We start from the raw sequence: 11,445 nt of genomic DNA, 5'->3' as shown, positions 1-11,445 counted from the left end.
AAATATTAATAATAAATTTAACTATCTCTTATGAATTGCATACTTGAAAAAGAAATCAGTGAGAATATTATTTAGAAAATAAACATGTGGTGAACTTATGAAATACATGTAGTCGTTGAGTCTACATCTAAAAATAACCCCACGTGTGTAGGGTGAATTCCAAATTCAGGAAAATAGTTCTGACGCAACTGTCTACATCTGGAATAGATAGAACATAAAACAACCAATTACAAAAGATGTTTGATAATAAACTTATGGCACGGTACTGTAGTAAATAAAATGCTCTTCTTTACGCATATACGAGTCTGAACTGCGCACGTGACGTCATTGGTTTGAATATGTATTTGATACACGGCCGTTGTAGGTATTTACACATTCCTTTGTTTTGCACGTGATCTAACGTAACACGTTCTCTGATTGAGCAAGGGACTTTCCCTGTGTCCAATCATATACTGAAAGTTGAGGCTACAAACATCGCATTAAATCTGCCTAGGGTTTGTAGAGAAGCGGAGCGGATTGTAAACCCTTGGCTAGCGAAGATGACAATTAATGTGTAACATATAAAATCAAGCACTAATTGACAAACATTCAAGGAAATAAACTACATATCAGGTGGAAAGGGCGAGACTCTAAGTCTGTTGAATATTGACATTTCAGGGGATGCTTACTCCTCTCAGACACCTGATCCCACCTCTGGTGTGTCCATGGGTCCGTGTTTGCCCAACTATCTATTTTGTATTGCTTATGGGAGTTATGAGATTGATCACTGTTCGTTATCTTCGCCTTGCATTTCACACAATATTACACTATCTGAATGTTGTAAAATAAAATTCCGTTTACCTAGATATACAATGTATACTATTTGAGATAATGATAAAGTAAAACAAAACATGATAAATAATATTATTATACTTTCATGTAAAATACTCGAACCTGACTGGTCGAGAAGCATTTGAAAAAACATATTGTTACCCTCTGAGAACAGAAAACACGCGCCCCAGGTGATAGTATCTAGCAACGTGTAACAGTACTTCACAACGGGTGATATTATAAAAAGTTATCACATGCGTCAAATTTATGCGCGTACGGTTCGCCGTAGATTGCTATACGACGTCGTTTGAGCGTTTGTAATAAACGCGAGTACTCGCATCGAAATACGAAATATCGCAAGATAGTGATTGATCAATTGTCAACATACGTAAGTTTCTCTGCTTTCCAGTTTACATAACATTCAGTATAATTAAACAAATATTGCATGTAGTTGAGGGTAACATTGAAATGTTTATCCCTCGAGAAACCATTATCAACCTCGACTACGCCTCGGTTGACAATGGTTTTCTCGGGGTGAAAATTTTCAACGTTACCCTCAACTACATGCAATATTTATATATTAGGCACATGTAAACATAAGTAACTGGGATTTGAAAAAAAAATAACTAGCAACTTATGCCGATCACAGTATTTCACCCATTCACTATGTTATGGCTCAGAACAAACCCACATCGCAGCAGAATTTAATTACAAAAGGCTATTGATAATAATTATTTACTATTAATAATTCAAAGAAGATTGTAACAATAGAAAAATATTGACTTACAGTAGTTGAATAATAAATCCGAAACAGAATCTACAAACTCAAAAATAGTAATTCAAAAGTCCTAGTTCCCAGTATTATAAAAACAAATCTAACTGCACAGCAATTGTCTAACCAGAGCTTTTTTCAGAAGAATTCCAGTGTATTTATAACAAGAATGAATTTTCTAGTATAATCTTGAAGACAATGATGCAACCATTACGTCATTTTTCTACTAAAACTAACATGAAGTCTAGAACAATAGACAATTAACTTTTACAACATATTTCAAAAGAAATGATCTATAACTATATTGCTGTATTTTAATATTTGAGCTTGTCACGACACGTAAACATCGACTCTCTAGAACAATCTAGGTCACAGGTGTAAATTTAAGTGCAAGAAGTATAAAACAACTAAATTCACCTCTGGTGTGTCCATGGATCCATGTTTACCCTCCTCAAGTTTGTATTCTTTATAGGAGTTATAAGATTGATCACTGTTCGTTATCTTCACCTTTTTCAAATAACAAAATTACCCATATCAACTCTCACTCATTACGGCTTTATAAGAAATTTATTTTCATTGCTTCACGGGTTAGATTAACTTTTACAACATATTTTTAAAAAATGATCTAAAACAATGTTGCTGTATTTTAATATTTGAGCTAATTTTGCTATTCAAATTAAAGTCACATATTAATATTAACTTCATAAATTGTTTAAAATTACAAGTATTCAAATGAATTAACTCATTAGGTTTTATTCCTGACTCAAATTTAAACACCAAGCACGTTGAACTCGTGGAAAAGGCCAGCACAAAAGTAAATTTCTTTTCAAGAGAGTCACCTGACTTACCAAAAAGATTCCTGGATCCCACAAACAAGTTAAAGTCAAACTCAAGAGATATTCACCAACACCAAACCGAACAAGGGGGCAATACAGGATATTACACATGGTAAATACAAAAATCTATTCAAATAAAGTGTGTGATTTTTATCATATAAACATCAACCGCAAGGATCTCGATGAACACCATAAATTAATTACATCATGCACTGTGAAAAATTTCTCAGTGAGCTGTTTTCAAAATGGCATACATTATCGAAGTTACGTGTACTTCCTTTATGTGTAATCCCGTGGGGATCCGGGTTAGAATAGATCCTCAGTACCCCCTCGCTTGTCGTAAGAGGCGACTAGATGGGGCGGTCCTCGGATGAGACCGCAAAAACCGAAGTCCCATGTCACAGCAGGTGTGGCACGATAAAGATCCCTCCCTGCTCAATGGCCATAAGCGCCGATCGTAGGCCTAAATTTCGCAGCCCTTTATCGGCAGTGGTGACGTCTCCATATGAGTGAAATATTCAATCAATCAATCCTTTACGTGTATATAGGTGTTTGCGTGTCGGTCGTTGCGGTCACGTGAATAGTATTGAAACAAAAGTAGGAATCGAAATCAATTTATCCCATTCTGTCTGTGGAGCAAGTACTTCCGGTTTGTTGCACCCTTTAGATCCCCCGGGATCACGTGATTAATTAGGGTATAAAAGCAGCGACATCAGAGCTCTTAGTCAGTTCCAGACTGAAGTCGACCAGAGTTAGTCCTGTGTACAGCTTAGGTGAGAAATCAAACTTGGTTAACAAGTCTTAGGTGCCTGTATAAGGCTTTCGAGACTTTGTTGTTTTTATTACGAAAGGTGTAAATGCTATTTCACTTAGTTAGGAAGCGCACGCGCTCCAGGACTGAATAGGATATATGTACATATTTTTAATTAAAATACTTGATTGAGAGCTTTATCATTTATTTCATTATTCCTCAAATTGCTCAGACAGAGCAACCGCATCTTCGAACCCAGAAACGTTACAGTATCCACAACAGGGTGTTGTCACGCGTACGATATTCAAATTATTTATCATCATAAAACAAGGATACGTTTCTTCGGTTTTATGAAGGACGTGTTTTTGTCAAACTATTTGCTAGGAGAAAGAGGGAAGGATTATTGTCGTACTTGAGGCTAATTTATGTCCAAGTTATTTGACCTCTCATTCATATATATATATATATATATATATATATACTCACAATCAATGAAAACGCAACACTGAATAAGATGTGAATAAATTTTATCAGAAATGTTATTTGCACCATGTAAATCAACTTCACTTGGTTTTGAGAAGTGAACATCTTGTGTTTGAATTGCACAGTGTATAACAACAATGAGAAGCACGTCAACCATTGAAATCAAAATTCTAAAATCAGTACCTAATGTGTCCTCCACCTGCTGCAACACACGCACGGCATCTCCTAGGCATAGAATGGATTTGATGTTGTATTCGGACTTGCGGTATGTTCCTCCATTCTGCCTGCAATGCTGCTTCCAGCTACCGACGTGTCTGTGGCTGCGGATGACGCTGTTTTACCGCCTTACCCAACTGGTCCCACAAATGTTCAATTGGACTCAGGTCGAGTGAAAACGCCGGCCATGGAAGCGTGTTTGTGCCTTGTTGACGTAAGAAGGCAGTCGTTAGATGGGCAGAGTGAGGTCGCGCATTATCCTGCTGAAACTAAGTGATATCACGATGGGCAGCAAAGAACGGAACAACTTGCTGGCCGTAGAACATCATTAGTGTAACGCTGTGCAGTGAGAGTGCCATCAATGACGATGAGAGGTGTGCTATGATGAAAGCAAATACCACCACATACCATTACGCTCCCGCCTCCCCATCTATCCACCTCCCGAACACAATTTGCATAGCGTTCACCTCGTCGTCGCCATATACGGATAGGCCCATCATTGCCGCTTAAATGAAAACGGGACTCATCCGGGAATAGAACTTCCGCCCATTGCCTTTGCGACCATTGCTGACACCGTTGGGTCCACTACAGCCGATTCTGTCGCCTGATTACCGTCAATTATTGTCTCTAAACGGTCGTCTTGAGTGCAAGCCTATAAATCGAAGCCGACGTCGCACAGTTGACGCAGACAGACGTCGACCGACTACACTTTGTATACTTTGTGCCACCGTAAGAAATCGGTCACGGAGACGTTATTGGATGAGACGGTCCTGGTTTAGCGACGTCACTCCAGTTCTGCCTGGGCGTGGTCTGTCATTAACGGAACTCGGTAGTGCAATACTCTGGGCCAGTCTAGTGATAGTCGAGGGGGAACAACCCATCTGTCTAGCAATTTGTCGCGCAGCTAACATACCCTTTGCTTTATGGCGCTGATTGTTACTCAGCCTCGGCATATTTTCAAAATGAAGCAGTCTATCAAAATTTCTTAATTGGAATTTATTCACCCGATATAATAATGTAAAACTTATACGGTACCAATTTTGATGCACCAGATGCACATTTCGACAAATAATGTCTCTTCAGTGATGCTCAACCGAAATGTTTGAAATCCGAAATAACAATGAAGGTTTAGAGCTATTATAGGGGAAAACAGTGTGCCAAAAAGTGGAGTCAAATTCGTCTAAGGATAAGAGCTATGCGTGAGGGAGATAATCCTTAATTTTGAAATGAATTTCCAAATTTTATCACCACAATTAAATATAAATGAATGCTACACACAGTTTGATCAAGCATGAATCGCCTCGCTGGGACAAAATCATGCGTCGCTGACCAATACCCAACAAACCATATCTGGACTGAAACATTCATCTGAGACCGAGCTTAAATGCTTTAGTGTATCTACAAGTGTTAAAACATATATCAAAATTGTTGATTGATGAAAAGTATTGAAAATAAAACTGTTGCGTTTTCATTAATTGTGAGTATATCAGTAATATAGCCATCATCATGTGACATAAATCTTGGGTATGTCCTGCCATTGCATTCTATTTTTTACTGATAAGACACATTAAGCAAATTTTTGGAGCATGCTCGGTTTCTGCAATCTATTGAAACTCAAAATCTAATCGTATTCATGTTTGCTTTGTGTGCATAAGATGACACCTCAACATTTTGTAAATGAATTTTGCTTCTTCAATGTCAATTGCCTTCTAAGCGTGGGTGGATTGAGTATTTCAATTTAGAGGAGTGTGGGGAAAATCTAAGCGACAAGGAATCAGTTGGTCGCTTCGCCCCGATAGAGGCGTGTGTAACTGTATTTTAATTCTGACATCTGGTGTACAACGTATAGAATTTCCAACAATGTAATTTTTAAAAATCAGATCTCTCCAGTGTAACGGTTAGAGAAGATCTGATTTTAATTAGATTGGAATTTCCAAGTACACATGCTGCAATTTAATTTGGTAATATTTAATGTTCCAGTTTTTAAACTTCATCCATTTCTGTTTGATAACGCTGTTGGCTCATCTTTTCTATAGACAGACTAGGGTGACATTCATATCGTTTATATGTTTTCTCCGGACTTCCTCGATGTTGTAACACTTGTAAGTTTAAGATCGTCACCTGCTGATTTTAAAGTGATTTATTTTAAGTTCTACAATTTAAACAGGAAATATCCAATATTGAAACCTAAGATATGGATTTTTCACACATTCATACATTTTGTTTTTGAAAACTCTCATGTGCTCTTACATGAATGACAGTACGGTACATGTAATGCTCTTTTTAAAATGAGTTTTCAAATCAAATTGTTTCTTGATTTTGTTTCCAGTTTTGAAATTAAATATTCCATATTACAATGTCCATGTTTGTCTTTGGAACTACTTTAGAATATCTAAAAGTTTAGCGGCCGATTCGATGCTTTGATTATCTTGTGAACTTTAAGTTATTGTAATGCAGGTAGAGCTGTAATGTAAGTTGATCAACTTTGTTTTTCAAAAGCTAAATCAGTAAGATCACAAATAGAAAATAGATTTCAACAGAAATATTACACTAGAGATACTTAATAGATGTATTTAATGCGTTCAGGTAATTGAAATCCGATGTAATTTTGCTTAAACACGACCCTCCTCGTTTTGCGTGACTGTTGAAATTCTAACTATATAAATGACAGAAATGGCTATTTGAAATGAAAAAGTCACTGAATTGGCAGACATATAGTAAAGATGACCTTTCATAAAAAGAAGCCGATGACAATGGAAATATTGTATATTAAAAATTACGCACTGTATTACATCATAACCCGTGGGATGCATAAGTAAATCGTTGCCTGGAATAATGTAGTCATGAAAATGCGAAGATAACGAAAAGTGATCAATCTCAAACATAGGAGTAGGGTAAACACGGACCCCTGCACACATCAGAGGTGGGGGGGAGAGAAGCAACCCCTGTCAACCGTTCAATGCCGCGAGCCCTATATCTTGATCGGGTAAACAAAATAATCTATGGGCAATATCAATGTGCAAAGAACGGCCTCAACAGCTCGAAACACGTCCGAAAGCATTTGATTCAATGAAAGGTTGTATTGGTAAACTAGATAGTTTAAAGGCCATAAAATCTGCAAATTGCTAACTTTAATCGAGACTGTTGAAACCCCTGTAACATCAAGTTGTTTGTCAGTAGCCTGTATCGATTTGAAACCTCATTATACATCGGACAAGCTCTTACATATCGTATTAGTTGAGATACCATATGCAGGTTATAATGGAATATTGCTACTTGAAAGGTGAAGATAACGAACAGTGATCAATCTCATAACTCCTATAAGTAATACAAAACATAGAGTTGAGCAAACACGGACCCCTGGATATACAAGAGATGGGATCCGGTGCCAAGGAGGACTATGCATCCCCTGTCGACCAATCACACCCCTAGTGAGCCATATATCTTGATCAGGTCTAGTAAACGGAGTTATCCGTAGTCAAAATCAGTGTGCCAAGAACGGCCTAACACGTCAGACAGCATTTGACCCCACGGTAGGCGGTATTGGTAAATCATACGGTTATAACGACCATAGAACTTGCGAAATGCTGATTTTAAACGAGACTGTTGAATATGGCGTGTAAAACGTTGCTATATTCGATAATCTTGTGATGTATGTTCAATATCTTGCGATGTATATTCTATATCTTGTGATGAATGTTCGATAATTTTGTGATGTATGTGCAATAATTGCATTATGGGTAATATGATGCTACAGCGTACCATTAAAGTAAGGACAATTTTCATTGGTTGGAAATAACGAAAGCATCCGGTGATGCAAAATATGATACACTAGTATATTAAGTATAACACTGTATGACTTCTTAGGACCTGTCCTAGACACAGGCACCTGAAATATGAATACTGCTTACCCCCCCCCCACCCTTCATCCTTTGATATTTTTTGCGGCGATAGTTTCTCCGAATTGTGTCGATTCCCTGCTTAGCTCATCCCTCTTTCGATTTATGTAAGCGTTTCATGCTTTTTGTAAGCTATAGAGATTGGCCTTCTACCGATATACACATTTCAGAGAAATTATCACCCCAAAAACGAAATTATCAAAAAAAAGGGGGAGTAGGTAGTATCCATACTTCAGGTGCCCGTGGTCCTAAAGTCAGAACTCTGGGGTTAAGATTCAAAATTTTAGTTCATTCCTTTCTGTTTTCCTATATATGCATAAATTTAGCTTTTATCAAAGTTTCACATATCTCTGCTTCATTTTATATAGCAAGGGGTACATTAGGGCTTACTCTAACACGGATTCATTATGGGATTCATACGTTTTCATATTGTTTATTTAAGAAATGTTTTTACTCCTTAGACGAATTTGACTCCACTTTTTTGGCACGCTGTTTTTGGCTATAATAGCTCTAAAACTTTATTGTTATTTCGGATTTCAAACATTTCGGTTGAGCATCACTGAAGAGACATTATTTGACGAAATGTGCATCTGATGCATCAAAATTGGTACCGTATATAAGTTTTACATTATGACCCCTGGGTCGAGACCTCTGCTGGTGGACTGTTAGTCCCCGAGGGTCTCTACAGCCCAGTAGCTAAGTACTTCGTTACTAGATTGAAAATACGGATGTATATTTAATTGATGTTATAGAATTTAGAAATTCATTTCAAAATTAAGGATTATCTCCCTCATGCATAGCTCTTATCCTTAGACGAGTTTGACTCCACTTTTTTTGGCACGCTGTTTTTCCCTATAATAGCTCTAAAACTCCATTGTTATTTCGGATTTCAAACATTTCGGTTGAGCATCACTGAAGAGACATTATTTGTCGAAATGCGCATCTGGTGCATCAAAATTGGTACCGTATAAGTTTTACACTATAAGGTCTTTAGAATTTTATTTAGAATCCACATTTGATTTACACCACTTCTGGCAAATTCTCGGTAAATTACATTTGACGTTTTTCCTTCACAGCTGTTAATATTTTCGTGAGGAACAAAAATATGGACTTCTCCATATGAGTGAAAGACTCTCAAGAGGGACTTAAACAATATGTAATCAATCAAAGATATGGACTTGCTAAAACATTTAGTGGATCCAGCAATGTATGACATATAAGACATTAACAAGTGAATTCACATCGACAAATTTAAATGCTGTCTGACGTGTTTCATACCGATTGTTAAGCCGTTCCTGGCACACTGATTTTGACTGCGGATAACTCCGTTTACCTGATCAGGATATGGGGCTCACGGCGGGTGTGACCGGTCAACAGGGGATGCTTACTCCTCCTAGGCACCTGATCCCACCTCTGGTGTGTCCAGGGGTCCGTGTTTGCCTAGCTATCTATTCTGTATTGCTTGTGGGAGTTATGAGATTGATCACTGTTCGTTATCTTCACCTTGCATGAAACATGAAGAATCTAATTCACGACGGACAAGGTTGGAGATGTGAAACATCAACATTCCATTGAACGGCTGAGTGAATGTAGGGTGTATACGTAATGGTACAGACTGGGTTTTTCCCTTCGACAAAAAAGATTGTGAATATCGAGTTTTCTTTATTAGCTTGTTAGATACTCATAAACTTGCTTTTGGGTATTTTGCAGTTCAGTTAGTTGCACTGCACCTTTTAGCCATCCTTTAAGGTGTCTTTGACCTTATCTTCGTGTGATGTCATTGGTTGTTTAATATTTTTTTGCAAAATCTTTAATTTATCAAAAAGGGAATTATTTGATATCGGAAGAGTATATTTTCTATAAATAATCTATTTATGAAAATTTTATAAAGTTTCTTTAGTTTGAACCCATAATTAGGCAAAGCCACATGATGGTGGACCTACTTTAATTTAGCAATATATATGAACGATTTGAGACCAGCCGCGTGTGTTTTAAAATATATTTTGCATCTCATCGTACATAAGAGTTATTCAAAGGAAAACAACTATAGTATTGGTTGTATCTTGTTTAACGTCCACTCGAATATTTTTCACTCAAATGGAGACGTTACAAATGCCGCTGAAGGGCTGCGAAGGGATCGTTATCGTGTCACACCTGCTGTGACATGGGGCCTCGGTGTTTGCGGTCTCATCCGAAGGACCACCCCATAGATTACCTCTTACGGCAACCAAGGGGTCCTGAGGACTTATTTTAACCCGGATCCTCACAGAATGGAGAAAAAACAACTATAGTGCAACTCAGAAATTGTGTAGTGAATTCACATCGACAAGTTTATCAATGCAACAACACTTAAAACTGGCATGTAAATGTAACCGGGTGTAATAATAACACTAACTCCGGTGTTGTGGGTTGTATCTTTATTGTGGCGATGTACCTAAAAATTATTGTTGCATGACCCTGAAATACAATCAAAGTTATGAATACAAGAACAATAACTCTGCATAAGAATTTTACAATCAAGGTCCTTATCAAAATATTTAAAGATAGGTTAAAATACATAGAAATTATAAATTACAATAAATTTCTTGAATCATTATCTCCAAAAGAATTCTCACTAGGAAGAAAAAAGGAAGTTTCAAGGACGGTCAGACATCTTGATCAGAAACCTATATGAACTTAATACATAACAGAATAAGTTCTTGATTTGGGTAAATGTCATGGCTTTAATGAATCAATTAAACATACAACAGATGTGCCGATCTTTCCATAAGCTTTTTGGCTGCATATCAAAAGTGAGTAGAAAACCACAACACCGAAGGACCTGGAAATGACAGTATCCAACAGTGAATGGCTCTCTAGATAGCAAAATTCCGCCACTTGGATTTCAAATAAATTTTAATATACATTAATAATATCTAATATACATTAAGTTTGATTTTTCTTTAACAATGTGTCAAACAAGTCATGACAGCAATATTATTCATGCATTTGAAATCCAACCGCCACAAAAGCGGCCGAATTTTGCCAATTAATTGAACACAAAATTCTCCCAATAAAGCAGTTGTTACCACCATAGCATCACAATATAACTGCTACCAAAGCAGTTTTTGTTTGCCACCATAGCAAACCATTTATATAAACTGCCACCATAGCAGTTGTTGCCACCAAAGTAACACAATTGTTGCCACCAAAGCAACACAATAAAAACTGCCACCAAAGCAGTGTTTGCCACCATAGCAAACCAATTTGAACACAAACAGAAAATAAATCAGAACCATGACATTACCCCAATTAATAGAATATCATATCAGCTGCTTTAATTTAGCTTGCAATGTTCCAAGAAATTGTCTATTACCTTCAACAGAAAGGTGAACACCATCTTTCAGAAACAAATGTGTATGTGAAACAGTAATTTCAGAATACTTCACAAAGACACCACCATTTTTGATGACAAATGTAGTAATGGAGCTATTAATGCGCTTTCGAGACTTTTGAGCCTCATTGTTTGAAATAGTGTATCTTCCAATATAATCTGGGAAGAATGTGAGACCAGATGATACAGGTATTTGGCATGATATTTACCAGTTCCTTTATGGAATTTTTCATGAACATTTGTTGCCTTCTGAGAGGGATATTAGGAGCACCAATATCATTACCACCACAATGCAAAACCAAAAT

Source organism: Ostrea edulis, chromosome 1 (genome assembly GCF_947568905.1).
Source record: "Ostrea edulis chromosome 1, xbOstEdul1.1, whole genome shotgun sequence".
Classification (NCBI taxonomy): Eukaryota; Metazoa; Mollusca; class Bivalvia; order Ostreida; family Ostreidae; genus Ostrea; species Ostrea edulis.
The sequence above is the reverse complement of the archived record's forward strand: the minus strand, read 5'-3'. Positions refer to the sequence as shown.